This window comes from Varanus komodoensis, unplaced genomic scaffold (assembly GCF_004798865.1).
Source record: "Varanus komodoensis strain SLA01 unplaced genomic scaffold, ASM479886v1 scaffold32, whole genome shotgun sequence".
Taxonomy (NCBI): domain Eukaryota; kingdom Metazoa; phylum Chordata; class Lepidosauria; order Squamata; family Varanidae; genus Varanus; species Varanus komodoensis.
Window position 1 is genome coordinate 10,202,808 of NW_025335798.1, and position 20,750 is coordinate 10,223,557.

Sequence of the window (20,750 nt, forward strand, 5' to 3'; positions counted from 1 at the left end):
AACTATTTATTAAATGTGTATCACTTCCTTTAAAAAAAAGAAGTTCAGTATGATATATAAAGCACCCCATTTCATACACAAAAAATGCATGAGGTAGATTAGAGGGAGGGGAAAAAAAGCAATTGGCTCTAAGTTACCCAAAAAAGTTCATTACAACGCAGAAAGTTGAACCCAGATCTTGGAGTCCCATCTAAACACAACAAACTAATCACTGTCTTAAAGAAGCAGATTTTAATTCCCTGATCTATATCAGAGAATATCTATATTCTTCTCAGTGTGAAAGTGTGTTCCTTGTAAAGAAACCTAACATATATAAAGGTTATAGAGAAGGGCTTCCAATCTTAGGACGTGGACAGATTTGTCAGGAAGAAAAAGGTTCTTGAAGTATTTGAGTGCTAAGGGATTTAGAGGTTAACATTAGCATTTTGAACAAAACACAAAAATTAATAACCAATGAAAGTGATGCATGATCAGAGTTATATTGTCCAACCATTAGGCCCTAGTCAAAACTCTGGCAGCTGTACTTTGGACCAGCCACAGTTTCTAAAACATCTTCTAAGACAATTTTATGACAAGATTATTGTATTAATCAATTGCATAATGTAACTAAGACATGAATGACAAAAGTCAGGTTCAGTTTTTCTAGGACAGTCACCATCTGATAAAATGCACCTCCAATCACTTAACACTAGATTTAAAAGCACCTCAAAGCTATGTATCTGCACCTTTATGAGGAGTGCAACTTCTTCCAGAAGTTGTACATCATTTCCCGGATCTGCAAAGTCCAAAACCAACCAGAGTCTGAGAACTACTGTGCAGTTCTCACCCCACATTGAGGAGACCAAATGCTCCACCTCATTTTGTTCTCCCTTCTTCATACACACACACAAAAGAAGAAAAATGCTATTCTTTTCATTGAGCCATCTCTGTTGCCAGCAAGCTGTGATATTTTCTAACCTCAGATCAATTTTTGACAAGCTAAAAGAAAAAACAAAACCCACACTAACAACCTCCAGACATGAGATGGCTTCTCTTCCCATTTCAGAAACACTTGGAAGCGGCACTCTCCATTACTCTCCCATTTTAACTTGACAACACTTGACAGGACAAAATGAAACAAGAACAACATTGTTTTTTGCTACTTTAAGCAATCAATAGAACTCAGAAGGTAAATACTTGGTCTTTCTGGGAACTGCACCAATGAAAGCGAGACAATTTTGTAGGGGGAAAGAATACACACACAGAGCTATCTTCCACACACCTAGGATCATGTCAGAGAACAGTATTCCCATAGCTGTGTGTGAGCAACACCGCCCTTAAGTTGTTCTAACCTAACAAGTAACCCAGGGAGAGTCTGATGATAATAGAAACCCTTGACAACAGAGAAAATTATGGGAACATGTTGCTGGTGACTGCTCCATTAGTCAATTCAACTTTAATTACAGTCAAGGGGACAATTAAGTAGAAAGGAAGGGCAAGCTATGTTTTCTAGGCCTCTGAACATGGCTAGGATATGTTGTGAGGGAAATGGCCAAAGACTGAGAAATCCTGGTACTCAAGTGGAATATTAATGCTGTTGGCAAAACAGGACCTGATGAGCCTTGCCCTTAATAACAATCCAACAAACACTGACACAGTTCCCCACATTTCCTTCCCTACTATGCTATTCAAGCCTTCTCCCTTTTCTTTCAGTCCAAAGTCACCTAGGTTTCCCTCATGAAAACATTACTTTTTCATGTAACTTGTTTCTTAAAACTAACTTAATGGATTCAGCTTAGCTCTTATTCTTACTTCATTTAACTTATTTCTGACTTCATTTAACTTATTTCTTTGGCAGACATCTTTTCTCATACATTTTCAGTATCTTTATGCTCTGGCAAGACCTTGGCACTGCTGAGCTTCTTTGTGAGCAATTACAGATTTACTAAACTTTTACATCAAATTATGTAATAAGACACTTATCGATTTATTTTACTACCTTTTAATGGACAGAAAGGTTCTGTTAGGCCCCTGAGAATCTGAGTTTGCAAGGGGATTGTTTTGAAACTTTATGTTAACAGAAATACTTTCAAAAATTTGACAATGATACAATCTCCATGAGCAAATGATCCTATCTTAATGTTTGCTTAATTAATGCCAACATCAACATAGATTATAAAACCCATGAACAGGAAATGTAACATTCCCCACAGTTACATACAGAGCCTAGTCACAGAGAGAAGATGATGATTTGATGAAGGAATAATGATGTTATGAGGAAGAGTGATATAAATACTTCCAAAATAATAAAAATAGCATTAAAAGCAGAACTGAGGCATATGGTTAGAACAGTTTGAATGCCAGAAGTCAAGAAAATGTAAAACTGAGTGACTCCTGCCCTGAATGGGTCAGAATACTGCCTTACTCTGTGGTGTGACATGAGGCAGTGAAAAGAATCAAGGGCTCTGCAAAAAAACAAAAACAAAAACCTGCATAACAATGGAATAGTTAAATATTTATGTCCTGACGATTAACTGAAGTTCCCAAGGCAACTTACAACATTTTTAAAAATAAAACAGACAATCAATTCAGGATGTTGGAGATGCTCACTGGGTGGCATTTCATCACCTCAGCTGCTGGAACCATCTTTTGCAGCTCCCAGCAGTTGACACAAGAGTTGCTCAGGGTTAAAAAGGTGTTTACAAGCTGTCATCAAAATGTTCCAATGTTATATTTTAGTTAAAATCTATGCAATTAATATTTTGTACAGGGAAAACATGACTGCATTCTTCAGAACAACATTTTTATGTAGGAGTTTATGAATCTCATGGCCAATGTCAGTGTAAAGGTCATTTGCTTGGTTTCGGATTTTTGGATCAATTCCAACTTGACCCATCACTAACAGATAATTGAAGTGGCTGTCTCAGACTTTCTCAAATACTTTCAAGGTCCTCCTTTTGTCAAAATGCCAACAGCATGTTTGGCCACTATGTAGTGTTTTCAACAAGCTGCCATTCAATGCGGCCTTTACATGGCTGCAACAGGAGAAAAGTCCTTTATTCTGGTATCATAGACACCAACAGATTACCAAAAATGTATCTGCAAGCTAGTCTGAGATGGTCCATGTTTCAAGTTATGTATTTAAAAAGATACCACATCAATTTAGGGGTGGATTTTTTCAGTCTGGTAATATCTCCTACGTACCAATTTCTGCTTCACATACGCAATCTTCACTCTTATTTACAAATACCATTCACCTAATTTTTAGACACATGCTGCTCATTCACATAAAAAGAGAACTAGGAAGAGATGAGAGATGTGAGGAGTTATTGATATTAAGAGGGTTCTTACTTATGTGGAGAACTTTCACGGATCTAAATTTTCCTCTTGTTCAAACTATGACTCTCCAAGATTCTGCACAATGGAGATGGTGGGACTGGAGCAGTATTTTCTGCTCATATTCATTCAGCATGAAAGAATACCTAGAGAGGGCTTCAACCCCATATAGGCACGGGGAAGACTTTTGTTTCAGCACACATCTGATAAAATTGCATTCAATTCACACCTCTTGGGACTACATGGGGTCTGAAACATAATTTGCAGTCCACACATCCACACATTTCTGAATTTGCCATGTAATTTAGCCAACTGGAAAAACTGCATTAAATGTAGAAAATGTAGATTTAAAAATCTGTACTTAAAAAATGAATGAATGTGTTTTGAACAATGGGAAAGGAATGCACACAACTGAAAAGCACACACAAAAATATGAACAAAATTCCATGCAGGGAAGGGAAAAAAGCTCACAAATCAATACAGACCCATATTTTTACATGTGTTTTCTCTTCAAGGTGTTTTCTGATAAAGAATTGTAATATAATTTGACTGACCATGGAAAAAATGAGGCCATGGAAAAGCAAGAAAGTTGGTAGCTGTTTAAAGGGAACACAAGTCAAATCTTAGTTTACTACATGTTCTAATCCAGGTTAACATGCCCCTTACCTGTAAATGCTTCTAGATATACAGAGCACAGTGTGTCCTTTAGGAATCAAATTTAATTCAAATGCAACTGCACAGTACAACAAATGGAACATGCATTTGTACCATTGTCATAATATAAAATTCCCATCAACTTTGGTCCTGTTAAGTGCAATGGCAATTCCTAAATAATTCAACATTAAATAATAACTGCTGTCCCCCATTTTATCTAGATATACTGATTTAGACACTTAGAAGCTGTAAGATAAGCAAGCTACATTTCTGAGTTCACTTGGAAAATGGAAACCCAGTTTCAGTTCTTGCGTTCTCTAATTACAAACTTACCCATCTGCTATAATTCTTGCTTATGTTAAATATGTGTTTCCACACAAGCTGCTCCTAGTCTGCAGCCAGTATCAGAACCAGACTGTTCTCCTTAGTTTTCCATTAAGAAATTGGATGGATGGATGGACAGAACTGCACACTTCTGCACATAAGAGGCTGAGAGCCAAATCTAGTAACTGGAAGAATAAAAGATACGAACAGTCCTACAGAGGAATGCTTAGGTTATGTGCCCTACTTTTCAGTCAATCCACAGCAAATGCACACACAAATCTTATTCCATATGCTTAGCAGGATATGTTAATTCTATGCTTGTTTGACTTAGAATATTGGTTGCCAGCTACATCAGCCTGCACTGAGTCATGCATGTGTGAGGGAGGGCAGGAGGTGGGGTCATATGACAGCTCTTGCATAGTGGAGACCTGGGCTGGCAGAATATCTTCTCTTCCTTATATCTTCCTTTCTGAAAGATCATACAGATCTGTAATAAAGCATAACCTCAGAGGAGGGGAAAGCACACCTTACCTCCACTGCTGAGCCACAACAAGCAGTTTCCAATATTTCCTTGATCCAAAACACAAACATCTGTATTCCACTGGATTAGTATTTGCTGCTGTTTTCACTGCTTCATTTTGAGCTTGCTATGTCTTATGATTAACCTCTGCTGTGTGGATTAAATGAAAAGCTGAGTTCCTAGAGAAGCAGGGCAGATGCCAATATAGAACAACTGGAAGGATTCCCTATACCTAAACCTTTTCCATCAGCTGTCCATCCAGGTCAATGTTTGAAAGCATTCAAAGAGTCCTATTCTTCGTGATCCAAAAGAAGTTGGATGGGCAGAGTTGTTGGTATCTTGCAGTGGTCACACCTCAGCAAAGCATTTGAACACTGATTTCAACAGGACTCTTAATGCTTTGCATCACAAGAAGCAGGGAGTATGGTGAAGAGTTGCTTGCATTTGTCTAACGCAACAATTTTCTCAAAATTATTCTACAAGATTTCCAAATGCCTCCATTTAACAGGAAAAAATGAGGAAAAAAAAATAAAAGGTTAATTCCTTAGAATCCTATTGTTGCAGTCATGGGTTTCTGTCAGGGAAGGGACAGAACTTTTCATTCTCTCATGGATGTGGTAGAGCTTGCCAAATGCGGCAGACAATTCAAGATGCTTGACAATCATGACCTGTATGTAATAATTCTCCATTTCATATAGAATTACCATTTCAAAGAATTATTTATAGAATAAATAAAAAAGTTATTTTTATTTATATTTGTTGAGGGAAGGGGGTGGAGATTTTGCATCCCTCATTTAGATGCAGTAAGGAAGTGATGCAGTAAGGATCCTGCCTGGAAACCACAACTGCTTGCACAATGTGAGAAATCCTGTAATATATGCCCTTTATGTAAATATAAGCATGAAGAGATTAGAAATATACCATGTCTCTAGTATGATGCACCCTAAAGCCCTTTCAGTATCTGTATATATGTGTGCATGTGTATATGTCTTATCATGCTGTATTTTACAGCTTTTAACTGTTGTGAACTGCACAGAAAGTTTCAGCTTTTGGGTGATACAGAAATGTGATAGATAGATAGATAGATAGATAGATAGATAGATAGATAGATAGATAGATAGATAGATTGATAGATAGAATATATGGGGAAGAGGGGAAATATTGTAAACAGCACTGAAGCTCTTTGAAGCTTTTAAAATATGTTCAGATTTAATTTTCACCCACTGGTGACACAATTGTGAGGTATTAGATCAAAAGTATCCAGGCATCTTCTTCACCTTATACTTACTAGTGAACAAGTGACCTGGTAGAGCTTGGTCAAGTTCATTCCCGGAGCTAACTACGCAGTAAATCTTTTCAGCAGTCTGAAGGCAGGCAATGAAGCACAGTCAAGAAAAAGAACAGTCCAAAAGCTGGGCCTGAGGCAGAACCAAAGTTAAGCACAGGGAAGCTGTCCAAATCAAGCTCAGTCCAAGAGTTGTAGCAGGAGCTCAGAGGTCAGGATCACAAGAGATAAGCACAAAGAAGTAATAAGACCAGAAAAACTTGCATATTGCTTGAAATTGAAATAACAGTGTTATTCCAGCAACCTGCAGGTCAACTAAGAGCTCTTATGTTCAAATCTTCAAGGGCACACCAAGGTACAGCTGTAAGCCATTAGTCCTGGCTTTAGCCTCCCTACTTCCAAGAACATGGCTGCTTTCAAGTAGTCCCTTACTCTCGTACAACCAAATTGCTTCAGGTCTTGAAGGACATACTTCACCACCAAGAAGCAGACTTGGTGTCCACCTCCTAGCACCAATGTATACCAGGGGTGACTAGATGTCTGGCCTCCATCTCTTAACTCCACAGGTGAGATACAGCTCTCAGAGCTCCCATTCAAGAGCTATCACTAGTCAGGGATCAGCACAGGGTCTTCAAGTTCGGCAATGGTAAGGTCTTTCTTTATCCAAAGAGTCATCCAGACATGTGCTTCACCCAGCATGACATCAAGTTCCATTAAACTCATTGGAACATATGTGCAAGTAATGCTGCTTAAATTTGCAATGTAGGTCTAAAATGGAGCATCAGCTGTTTCTACCTTTCTTCTATAAGTTCAATATTAAAACTCTCTAAAAATTATACACAAACTCTCTCTTTTCTTTCTTTCCCCTATGGAGGTAAGGTAAGGAAATAGTATGCTGAAAAAGCTAGTGCAAGATCTCAGCAAATAATAAAATTGAATACATATTATACTAGACAAATTATAGATCACTGCTGTATTCAATGGCATCAATGATGGATGGCAATGGAATTGTTTAGCAAATTAGTTTTTGATGGTAACTGAAGAGAGGTGAATCATAATTCAACTAAACATTTCCTTTTAAGTAGTTCCAAAATCTTCCAAGTGAAACAGAATATAAGTCAAGAGTCTCATTTACATTCTGAAGTGTTCCTACTGTTGTTGTACCCTCCCATACAAACAAACCAATTAACATTCCCCAAACCTGCAAGTAGACAGGAACATACCTTGCTGAATGTGGAAGGTATAGACCAAAGGGAATTTCAATCAAGTAGCATGATCACCTGAGGAAATGTTTCACTCTAGACTTTTTTAAACAATAGTTGCTTCAATCTGTTTCACCTATTATAGATTCACCATTTCATTTTTCACATGATGACAGAAATACTAAGTGAAGCTTTCCTGTGTGAAGCTCTGAACAGGTACGTCATTCCTCATGGACACACACATTCTATTATGTAATACAACTTGTATCTGTCAAAGGGGAGGTGATGATCACCCTGATGTGACTGAGAAGATCAATTTAGTCTATTTTTTCATTTTATTTTTTGCTTTCAGTATTGCAAGTGAGATCATAATCAAATTATACATCTATAATACAGTTATTGTACTTAAGATTGCATATCTTGTGAAAAATCTATCCAATAAATGTTGTATTGTTGAGTCCTTGAATAGGAGAAAACATAGAAGTGTGTACAATATCTAACACTCTCAGCTACACGATAGTTAAAAGGTATAATACATCTTTAGGTATACAGCTGATGTGCTGGCCAGGGCAAATAAACTGTGATTTTATTGTTCATCTTTTTCAGTGACTCAGAAGCAAGACATTCTGTGCTCTGGGAAAATTCTACCTCCAGCCCCACACATAGGATTATATGTAGCAGAACAAAGCTAAGAAAAATAGGAGTTACATTTTTTATTTATTTATTTATTTAATTTAGAAAATTTGTAGGCTGTCCATCACAGTCGTCTCTGGACGGCTTACAACATTACTTCAAATCCTAAATAAAATAAATTAACTGTTCCACGACTGAGCATAAAACTAATCTATTTAAAATAAAATAAATAAATCTAATACAATTAAAATTACTAAAATGTTAAAATATTGGTTAAATAAAAAGGTCTTGACCTGGTGCCGAAAAGCATATAATGACAGCACCAGGCAGACCTCTCTAGGGAGCACATTCCATAGTCGGGGCGCCACCACAGAGAAAGCTCTCTTTCGAGTACTTTGTCTCCCGATCTCTTTCAAAGAGGGTTCCTAGAGGAGGGCCTCTGCTGTTAATCTTAGGGGGCGGGAGGGCATATAGGGAAAAAGACATTCCTTTAGGTATCCTGGTCCCAAGCCATTTAGGGCTTTATATGTAACAACCAGCACCTTGAATTGAGCCCGGATTTCAATGGGAAGCCAGTGGAGCTGATAGAGAACTGGAGTTATGTGAGAATAACAACCAGTCCCCCAACAGCATCCTGACAGCAATATTTTGCACCATCTGAAGTATCCAGACTGTCTTCAAGGGCAGCCCCACGTAGAGCCCGGTACAGTAATCCAAGCGGGAAGTAACCAGTGCATGTGTCACTGTTGCTAGGCAGTTCTCCTCCAGGTAAGGACACAGCTGATGGATCAACCAAAGCTGAAGAAAAGCGCTCCTTGCCACCGCCGTCACCTGGGCTTCCAGGGATAGCTCCAGGTCGAGGAGCACTCCTAAGCTGGGGACCCTGTCCTTTAGGGAGAGTGCAATCCCATCCAGGGCAAGGCCCAAGTCACTTACCCGGAAAATCAAATCACCTACCAACAGGACCTCCATCTTATCAGGACTGAGCTTCAGTTTATTGGCCCTCATCCAGCCCATTACCTCGGCCAGGCACCGGTTCAGGACAGCCACTGCCTCACCTGGATTAGTTGAAAAAGAGAGGTAGCGCCCATATATGCCCTCCCACCCCTTGAGATCAGCAACAGATGCCCTTCTCCGGGAACCCTCTGTGAATGATATTAAGAGGGTGAGTACCCAGAGGAGGGCTTTCTCTGTGGTGGCACCCCATCTGTGGAATGCGCTCCCCAGAGAGGTCCACCTGGCGCCGTCATTATTTGTTTTTTGGTGCCAGGCTAAGACCTTTTTATTTAAAACTTATTTTAATTGTTAAATTATTGAATTAATTAGAATTTTAAAATTTTTAGGTGAGAATGCACCGGGGGTTTTTAAACGATTTTTTTATTGTTATATTATCATTATTTATGCATGTATTTATGTATTCTTTGTGAGCCGCCCTGAGGCTTTGTTGCGATGGGGCGCAGCATAGAAATGTTTTAGATAGATAGATAGATAGCTAGATAGCTAGATAGCTAGATAGATAGATAGATAGATAGATAGATAGATAGATATAGATAGAGCTGGGTGTCATCAGCATACCGATGACTCCACAGCCCAAACTTTCTGATGACCTCTCCCAGTGGTTTCATGTAGATGCTGAATAGCAAGTGGGACAAAATGGAGCCCTGTGATACTCCATGGCAGAGTTGCCATGGCACAGAGCCAAAGTCCCCCAGCACCACCTTCTGGAATCAGCTGGCAAGGTAGGAGCGGAACCACTGCCAAGGAGTGCCTCCTACTCCCAATCCCGCCAGCCTATCCAGAGGGATACCATGGTCGATGGTATCGAAAGCCACTGAGAGGTCAATATACAATAACCATTGTATGTGTGTGTACAGGGGGGCACTGATTAGTAATATCTGGGCCAGTTAAGAGTGGTTGTAGAGTTTTTATATGATCACTGCTGACATGGCTAGTTTCAGTGTTCAAACAGAGGACCTCTTGCTGTGTTACAAGGCATTGGTTTAGAAACTGTTCAGAAAAATCAAACATCCTGGCTGATTATGTCCTGCATCCTCACTAGCTGTCTATAACTACCTGCCTCTAATTTCCCTTCTCCTCCCCTACAGTATTTGGTAGCTGAATGCCCAAAGAGTAAGTAATACATTGAAAACTTACTGTAGAGCCTCTCAGCCTGGCTTGCAGCATTTGAGAAAGCTGTACCCAAACCACCTGAAGCTTAGCTAGACACTGATTCCATTTGTACAAAAAGCAAGGTTTGGCTTTTCATTGACTGGTCAGTTGTTCATGCAGCTATCTGACTGGTAGCACATGGCCCCTCTCCTTCTTCTACCCTAACCCTAAGTAGGGATTCCTTAAAACGATGAATTAGTTATATGGCTGGGATAAGGAAGTAACCAGCTGAGGTCTCCCACCCATGAGCAGACTGTCTGCTGTCCCATAGTGGGGAACTTCATTTAGCCTGACACCCAGATTGCAATCTCAAAAAGGTCATGGAGCCCACATTCCATCTCTGGATGGTGTCAAAGACTAAGTGAACAGGGCCAACATGTGATTATTAGCATCAAACACAAGCAGGAAAGGCTTCTGCAGGACAGAATCACTCACCATCACCTTCAGAGAATACCCCAAAGCAGGACAGAATCACTCACCATCACCTTCAGAGAATATCCCAACTACCAAGCCTCTCCATATCTGCAGGTCTACTCAGAAGTACATATGATCATAGGAACATAAGAAAAAGCCATGCTGGATCACACCAATGGTTCATCCAGTCCAGCACCCTCCACATGATGGCAAACCAGTTGCCCACAAAATTCCTCAGGCAGGATGGGTACAACAGTTCTGCCAGCCCAAGCTCTTCAGCAACTGGTGTACACAGGCATGCCACCTCTGATGATGGAGATAGTACACAGCTAGCAAGGCTTTAAAAGGGGATAACCACTGCTAGACTTCTCCATGAATTTGCTCAAACCCCCTTTAAAGCCATACCAATTGGTGATCATCACAACTTCCCGTGACAGTGAAGTCCATAGTTAAGGATGCCCTACGTGAAGAAATACTTCCTTTTGCCTGTCCTGAATTTCCCACCAATCAGCTTCCTGGGATTACTCCAGACTTTATTATTATGGGAGAAAAAGAAAACTGTCTCCCTCTCCATTTGCTTTACACCATGCATGATTTAAAAAAGCTCTATCATGTCTCCTCTCACTTGCCTTTTCCCTAAGCTAAACAATCCAAGTTATTGTAACCAATCCTCAAGAAAGTTGCTCTGACTACTTCATCATTTGAGTTGCCATGCTCTGCACTTTTTGAATGAACAGCACTTCTACTCAGAAGGAAATGGACTGAAACACTGATGAGCTTCTTTCCAAGGCCCTATTCCTGCTCCCAAAAGAAAGAAGTTCTAATCAGCAGCTGATTGGAGAAAAGAACTTTTTTTCTGATGCACGGTGATAAAACCTCCCTTTCTCACTGAACAGCAGGGAAAAGTTCCTACCTGTCGCAGCTGCTGATTAGGGTAAAGAGCTTTTTCTTGCTAGAGATGGTACAGAGCCTAGAAAATGCCCTAGTGCATATTCATGCTACAGGCAAGAGATTCCCCATCTGTCAACACTGGTAGGTGAACCAAGTGGCTAGGCAGGTAGGGAGAGAAACCTCACCTGACATCACAGAAATTCATGTTTCAGTCTCAGGTCCAAACTCCAAGAGATATTTAGCAAATGGCTATAATATGAGATGAAAAGGAAGAAGCACAGTGGGTATTTGAAACTAAACAAAACTAAAGTCTGATAGCATATATTAAACTCTTTGTGACAAAATGCTCACAACACAGAGGTTGACTGAAGAGTTGTAATACAAGCAACATTTCTGAGGATGCTCAGAGGATCAGAGGGCAATGTGATTGACCACAGTGGCAAATGAATAAAGAACCACAGACCAGCAGATTTTGTCAAATCAGATGAGTGGCATGCACACAAGCAGATCCTCTGCTCACCCTTTGGATCTAGGAGATGTCTGTATTTTTTTAAAGAGATATCTTTAGTCAAGTCTGGCAAACTTGAAACATCGGAAGGATTACTGTTTTGTGAATGTGGAAAGATAAGTTATTCTTATGTAAGAATATATATACCAGCATGCTGCTCAAAGATGCCTGCAGTGTTAAAAGAAAAAGAACTGAAGGGCAGCTCAGTGTCAGTGGGTACCTTCTCTACCCACCCCCAAATCTTGGGCTACATGAGGCAAAAATCACTTTTATCCCAAAGGGCCAGTGATATTGAGTATTAGAGCTTGGTAACATTTGTCATGAACTGTTGTGTTCTGTTGTATTTTGGGTTGCTATGGTTCCACAAGGAGAATGAGCTAGTTACTTGGGGTTATTATTATTTGTCTAAAATTACAAGAAAACATTTGCACTAATTTGTTTCAATATTCTCTACTCACCTATTTTAGGAGAAAAATTTAACAGCACTGTATATGCAAGCTGTGCATATCTATGTAGAAGTAAAGAATGAAGAACTGCTCTATGATGAGGCTGCTGAGCCATTATGGGAGAGAGGAGTACATCAAGGTGTTGGTTTCTCCCACACTGTCTCCTGTATCAGAGAGCCTATGTCATCCTGGTGAAAGTCCCCTGAGTCAAAGGTAGTAATGCTAAATGCCAGGCTAGTGAGTGGGAAAACAGCAGCCATCCAGAACCTGAAATTCTTATATATCCCTAACTGCAGCACAAAGAACCCAGATGGACAAGGCTGGGACAGTTTTACTCCCCCAGTATCATCTAACCAGGTCTCCATGATATAGGTCAAATGAAACCAGCCCTACTTTACAGAGGAAATCTGCATAAATGTTGGGAGATTTGCACCTATCTTACCTTGTTTGCACAAAGCAAGTGATGACTGCAAACACAAATCATACATGAGATGAGCAATGAGATGATGTTCACAAAATCCAAGCAATCTCAATCATCATCCCTAATTGCAGCAGGCAAGTCTTTGGGGGCTGGACAGAGTTATCATGGCCTGCTATAATTCTGTTCTCCTCTCTATCCCCCAAGCTTCTAGTTCTAAAGATATCTGAAGGAGGGTATACAGGACAGAATATGAATTCTGTTGGCATACTGGACAGGTTAGTGCTGCCAGTGTGTTGATGACATTGTACCTATTCAAGTTCCCAAATTCAAGGAAGCTAAATCAATGTCTTGAGTCAGCAATAGTGAAAAAAGTTGAAGCCTAATCCAGATAAAATATAGGTGCTCTTGGTCATTCAAAAGGCAGATCTGGAAGCAGGGATTCACTCAGTGCTGGATGGGTTTACTCAAGCTTGCAGTTCAGGTGTACACCTGGACTCTGCATTGAACCTGGAATGTGTGAACTGTGCCCATTCCTAAAGTTGTCTGATCTGACCAAAGTCACACATGCCTTAGTTACATCTCTGCCTGCCCAGTCCTAGGATCTTCAGCAGAGGATCTTTTTTCAAGACCATTGCCTTTAGTGAAAAACTTCTTGGTGGTGTGAGACACAGCCTTCCTTTGGGCAGTCTCAGGCTGTGGAACCTCTGTCCAGAGAGGAGTTCACTTCCTCTCTGCAGTCCTGCTTTTGGCAAGGAGGGAGGCCATTAGCGTGTAAGCTGGTCTTTTGTATTGGATGCAGTTTTTATTCAGTACTGCTACATTTTTAATTTCATTTTAATACATCTGTTCTATTTATTGTTTTAATGAAGTTTTATTTATGATTGCAAGTTGCCTTGGAGTGCCACATTTCTTGGTAGAAAGGTAGGGTAGAAATCAAATACATATTTTTAAAATGTTTTTACTGATGAAAGAGGTAGCTTTATTTGTCTTTTGACTGGTCTCTTAGCAGGAAGTCTGTGGAACAGTGTACAAATTTTCTCATCAGAGATATGCAAGCTTATGTAACTGAAACACTGCAAAGTTATGTATACTAACCTATAAATATTTGTAAGCAAAAGCTACAGAATGCTAAGGAGTACTGTTTCAATTTTTTCTTAATTTTGTTTAATATAAATTAAACAATAAGTAACCCAAAAATGTATTCTTAGTGGGCTTTCCTATATTTATGAGATTTTCCTACTTTATTGCATGAAATCGAATGTTTATTTTGGACTGAAGGTCTGTTAACTATTAATAATTTTGGTATGGATACTTTTCAAATACCACAGCTAATTATTCCAATCTGAAAAGAAAACATTACAACACTTAAAAAGTGACCCTATGGTCCTTCAACATTGTGGAGATAGTGCCAATTCCCACATCCAATATCAGAAACAGTGCTTTGATCTTTAAGATTTAATCCTGCACTGCATCATAGTCAGCACAGATAGAATAGCATTGGCAGCTCTCTGAAGTCAGAAAATCAATCTTAGGGTTTGGGCAAAAGGGGCATTCTGTTTGGTGGGTTGGTGAGGAGACTTGAGAGGCCAGGATATGAGGTTCCCTGAGCCTCTTCCAGCCTTTCCCCCCTCCTTTTGATGCATCATTGCTAGACAGGCAAAAAAGCCCATCTAGCAAAGTATGCAACTATTGGAAGACAGAGATGTGAATTCTGTAATTCTCCACAGCCAGCTGGCTTCAGCCTTGCAGGATACTGGAGACATGGATGCCTCTAACTTCCATCTCCATGGAATCATCTATCTCATAACAGGATTGTAACCTTAATTTTGTACCATAAACAAGTTCAAGTCCAAATTCAAAGGCTACATATGACATGGTTGCCGTGTACTGGTACAGTACTGTTTGTGATCTTTGAATATGTGGTTTCCATTTGAAACCTTATACTCATAAGAACCTCATTGGCTGGAGCATCAGATGGTGAAGCTGAGAGGAGAGAGAGAGAGAGAATGAGAGAGAGAGAGAAGCTGAGGAGAAAATGCCCAATAATCCATTATTTCTGCAGCTTTGAAGAGACTAATGCAGATGTCACATCAATTCCATTCCGCTGTTTCTTGGGTTTGTGGGAATCAAATTTAGTGCTACCATGAGGTCTGAAACAGCTTCAAGATGATCCACAGAGCAATATATTCTTGTTAAATCCATACCTAGTACTTAACATGGGTGTAGTTGATATTGAATACTGAGTAAGGAGAGTACAATTAGCAAGTCATTGGTACGAAAAAAATAATTCTTTCTGACCAATGCTGTGTTTTGTTTTGTTTTTTTGCAGTTCTGTATTCCACAATGAATTTGGCCAATGAGGAACTGAGGAAAAATTATCCTCACCTCCTTAAACTTATACCAAACTTCTTTTGAGTTTCTAGTATCTGCACTGATAGCAACCATGTGCCAACATAAAGAACAGTCTCATAAATCTGAAGTGCTGATAATCTGATCAGTCTGGCATTTGGTTTCCTCAAATCAATTAGAGTACAGTGCTGGAAGTTTAAGGCAGGGGTGGAGAGCAAAGTGCTGAATCCTTTAGGCCTTCCAAACCACTGCTGGCTTCTGCCAGCCAGGAAGAGGGGTTGTGGTGGGGAGGTGAACATGCAGTTTGTTTTCACTTGATGGTCAGCTGGGACTGTGTGTTTCTTAATTCCTCTCCCCTGCCCCAAATACGTAGGATTTTAAAGCCAACTTCAGGATAATGCAGTTGAAGGACCCAATCCTAGGGATCTCCAAGAATCTAAGGGGCTTTGGAATCAGCTTGAATCCCAAGCACCCAATTTTGGAGCCTAGCACCAGCTATGACCAGCAATAGCTTTATGCCTATAAAGCTTTCCATTGGTGCAACTGGACCTACAGGGTAGATGCGCCACTTGACGGGAGACATCTTCTCTTCCTGTGAGAAAATGCCTCTGCACCATTATAAGTACCACCAACCAGCAGATCCAGAATGTTCTGTTAGACACTACAAAATGATGGTAACCCTCACCTTAGATAAACTGGATAGTGGATGAAAATCAAGGATTTCCATCCATCCCACAGGATCTTAACAAGCCATTCCTGATCAAACTGAGAACATAGTTCTCAATTTGTCAGGCCATTCTGAGAGTCCTGGGCTAATGAACATGTTAGAAAAACCTAAATAAATGAATAAATATATGAAGTCCATACACTGGATCCAGATTTATCTAAGAGTAACCTGTTCATCATATATTGAGGAGGTGGAACATTAAAAATAGGTAGAGATTAGAGAAATGGAGGTCAGGTATGCAGAGGAAGATTTGTTTCAAAGATCTCACAAATCATAACACAGAATGATGTGACACTTCAATAATAAAATCAGATGCTCATTTCTAAAGAAAGTCCCCCCTTCCCTTTTCCCAACACTCATTCTGTTGTTCCCCAGATTAAAAAAAAAACTTGCTTTTTGCCAACACCCAAATTCCTCTGCAAGCCTCCCTTAACATTTGTTCTAAATCTTCCCCCCAGAAATCCTTGGAAGAGAGGCCTTAAGATTGACAGTTTTCTCTGCCTGTACAGCTCCTCATGCATTGCCCTCTTCCTCTTCTCTGCCAGACATTAGCACCTGATGCTCCAGCCATCTGTGCCAGCCTCCTTCCCAGTAAAAAATTACTTGCTATGTCTTCTGTAAAGAAAGCTCTAATGCCAAGGATTTTCTCTTAAGCCTTTCTTTGCCAGCTCCTTTGGTGATCTCTCACTCTCTGCTCTTTTGCCATGCTGCTATTTCTTTTCCAATTTCCTTTCTTCATTTCCCCCTGCCACCTATCTCTTCCCTTCAAAAGTATTTCATTAAAATGCTACTGAAGGTCAAAGAATGCAGAAACAAATGCAGGGCTTGAGGCCAGGATGGGAGGCTTTTTCTCAAATAAGAATAATTTAATAGTGGTCTATTGGCACATCTTTCTCATCTGTACTTTTCAGGTTGTATTTTATGTTTTCCAAAACTCTTCATGTTTATAGAGACATGTCTGTAAGAATATGATGACATATCTCCTCTTACTAAAAAAGTCCGCATGGAAAGCTGCAGATGCAGTCCATTTAAGTTGAACTAACCCAAGACAGCCTCTCACAAGAATCCAGAGCAAGAATTTTCCCTAAACGATGGTAGGGCAGGCATGGTGGAATTTGGATCTGGAACTGAAGGGAAGGCAAGAAAAATCTCATAATCAGAAATTAGAAGCTAGGTGGGCCAAAGACACAGGTGGGCACATTTATTAGGGGTGTGCTTGGGGGTTCATTGAAAGATTCACCACAGGCAGCACCCCTTCCACCCCCATCCCCACCAACATAGATATCAGCAGAACTCTTATGTGAAAGGAACTTAGTAGGGGGCACATATGGTCTCATGGCTCATGCACTGCCCACCTCTGGCCTAGAAAATAGTAAACATTGAAAATCTAAATATACGTCTGAGATGTTTAGTGTTGCTTTCTATTCACTTAAATTTAATTATATGTTTAGTGTCAGGTGCCACAGTACACACGATGCGTCCTCTATCTGATAAAAGATCCAGCTAGTTTGGTATCCTGCTTCTGACAGTGGCCAAACATGACTCATTTAAGAGTCAGATTCAGCACAACTGTTTTCAGTTCAAAGACATAAAATAAATGCAAGTAAGTGGCATCAACAGTGCTTAATTCAGCTACCAGTATAAGTCTGACTACAGTGATTCGTTACGGGAGCTAAACAGAACCTCCACATGCAAAGGCAGTATACTTGGAATAACTAGATGGAGAGGAAGTATTACTCATAAGTCCTTAGGTTGTGAGCTTCCTGGGGCATTTGACTGGTCACTGCTGGAAGCACTGCACTGGGCAAAATAGGTATTTGGTCTGATCCAGCAGAAGACTTCTTATGCAAAACTTCTCTCAGCAATAACCTACTACGTCTTCAAGAGATGTGATTCATTGTCAATCATGCGTTTAAACAAAGATGTTTTATAATAGCGGAAAGCACATGAGTTTGCTTTCACAATAAGAGAAGGTAAACATACAAGTTATAAACAGTACCTAGAATCATATGCCTCTTTCACTTTACTTAACCAAATGTAATATTCCTAAATTCTTAGATCCATAGGAACATCCCTTAGGAGTTTTCCCATGTGTTTTCACAGAGAACATTTCTTAGGCTAATGGCATTTCAACACATTTTCTATAGGACACTACCTATAGAAGTGCCCACAGATATGATATTGTCTTTACTGTCCTACCAGGTCCCAGTTCAAACCAATCTAGCACCTCATAAATTAGTTACCTCTCACCCGTCATGTGTAGATCTATTCAGCAGAGGCATTTGACTGAGGTCTGCTTTCTTTAATCCATCATAACCAAAAGCAGGTAGCTGTAGTTATCCTTGAAACTGTTATACTGCACAATTCTTTGGACTCACCAAGTTCCTCTGACTCTAGTGATGAGACACATGTCTTGTTCTTTGGCTGTGGATTATGGAAGTACTGGTTCTGTTGCACCTGCTTTTCTTCAAAAGAGCAACAATTTACTCCATCAAACTCACAGTCCAAAACCCGAAGGGACCCAGGTTTAAATCTCCACTGAACCATGAAAATCACTTTGTAACCTTGGACAAATTACAGCGTTTCTCAGTTTAGGCGACCTCACAGGGTGGTTATAAGGATCAAATTAGAAAGGAGAATCCTTACAGTTACAAAACTGCTTGGCTGTGATTTTTTTCTCTTGGCATTCAATAAAGAGCTTCAGGCTAAGATCTGGGACAGATACTTCCTTGGTGGACAATCTTCACCTGAAGACTGACAGAAAGAATATGCCCCTGTTGTTTAAATGGGGCATGATTCTGACTTTTTTCTTTGCCTTAAGGGTATGTGAAGAAATGTGAATGGGATTGCACTGAGGGGTGTGTAGTGTTGTTCAGTGGCCTTCCATTCAGAGAAGTATGTGAAATTGCTTGGTTGTGTGTATCAGACCCTATCTGCAAAGTTTCACAAATCTCACTCCTAATCAAAGAAGTGGACAATTAATTTCAAATGCCATTAAGTTCTGTGACAAATGGAGGTTTAAATGTATGCAAAATCTGCACTATAGCAATTCACAAGAGCAATGCTTGGTAACTTTTCCTTTCCAAGTCCTCCACACAACTCTAGCATAGTAGAGGTATATGGTAGGTTTGCAACTGTCAGACAAAAAGGCAGAGTCAAGCAAGTCAGCATGGGGATACCTATTATGTTTGCTCACATCTGGACATGGCCAGAGGCTATTTAAGCCAAGGCAAAGCACCCACCTTCACTTGCAGCTACAGTGTAGGTCACACTGGATACTTCTTTATCAAACAGAAAATTCTGTATGGGCAACCTGATTGGGGTGTGGTTCCCAAGGGTTTGTTTGTTTTTTGCATACAGTACTATTCATTCATCAAGTGACTAAGGTATTCAGCAGTGATGTTAGGTATGGTAGTCTTTGAGCCAAGAAGAACCATTGACTGGCGACAGCTTGGAATGGCCCTTCATGGTGTTGGGAGTTCTATTGGTGAAGACTCAGCTCATGCAGCTAAAGCTGTGGATCTTGAATGCTTTCCCCAACACATAAAGGGGTAGGTATCAGGCAGTGAGGCAGGTAAATCTGGCTTCAGCTTGGGACAGGGCAACTTTGACCACCAGGATTGGCATAGGAGGGACTGTCCAGGATTAAATTCTTGCCTCTGTAATAGGCTGTGCAGCCAGCTGCTTTACTACAGATCCCTGGTATTACCATCATAAAATGGCCCTAGTTAAACCATAAGTCTCACCTCATTATTTCTGCCATGCTCACTGCACTGACATTTTAGCATTGCCTTTCTGTCTTCAACACAGGAGAAACAGGCAAAAGAACCAATGAGCACAGGTGTGGCATTAGAAATTCTAAGAATCAGTGAAGAGACATTTCAGTATCCCATAACACTCCTCTACTGACCTAAGAGTTGTAGATATCCTACAAAGATATTTGAAAGGAAGACTCTAGTATGGACCTGCAAAATTAAAATGTATCAGGATGTATAATTCTAACTAGAGGATGAAAAAAGATGCCTTTTTGTTTATTAACTCAGCAATGCCAAGGTGATTGCACTTCATAATATTTAGCTCCACTGTTTACTTCTTCCTACCCATCCACTGTCTTCTTCCTTCATAACCAATTCAGGATAATACCATCCACCTGATATAAGTCAACCTTAGTCCAGAAAAGTCTGTTAACCATAGTAAATTTGTTAATCTTTAAGGATTAAAGCTTCCAACCTATCCTATGCTGATATATTGATTAAATTGTTGGGAAACTCCTAGAAAGTATCATCTATTGGAAAATATAAAAATATAATAAATAATAAACTAGAGATGGGGGATAAGTTAATCTAGTTTTAATTTCATAAAAACTGACACAATCTGCTCTTCTGAAACTAATAGGGAAACTGGGACACAATGATCCTTTCATTCTCCATATATCTCTCAATTTATCAATTCAGTTAACCAAAAACACATATATTAGTAGGAAATGGATACCAAAAAACCATATATATGGGGAATTGCTTGTAAAAAGTGCATAGTTTAAGGCAAAATGCATAGACTGTGTGAATACAAAAAGACATAAGAGTATACATGGAGACTTTTAAGTTTTTTAAAAAGTGCAAACCAATGAGGAAATGGGGATGGAATGAACTTGTGCTCTCCAAAACCAAACAAACATGTCCATTCCCTATCATGAATAAGGGGCAAACTGTTGAATGTTAGAGTTAAAACCCATTTGCTCATTCCACCTGTAGTAACCTTCCAACCTCCATTTTCAACAGTATTCTTCTAAACCAAGGTAGTTGATTCAAAGTAACCATTCGAAGGAAGGGTGTATTTATCTTATTTACAGCTATTAAAGCTGGAACCGGAATCCTTCTTTGTTCTCTTAACAT

General features: G+C 39.8%; 1 protein-coding gene across 1 annotated transcript in view; it reads right to left on the reverse strand.

The window, feature by feature from the left end:
• Positions 1–20,750, reverse strand: part of SEMA5B (semaphorin 5B) — a 303,228-nt gene that overhangs the window by 124,294 nt on the left and 158,184 nt on the right. The gene's annotated exons all lie outside the window — the stretch shown is intronic.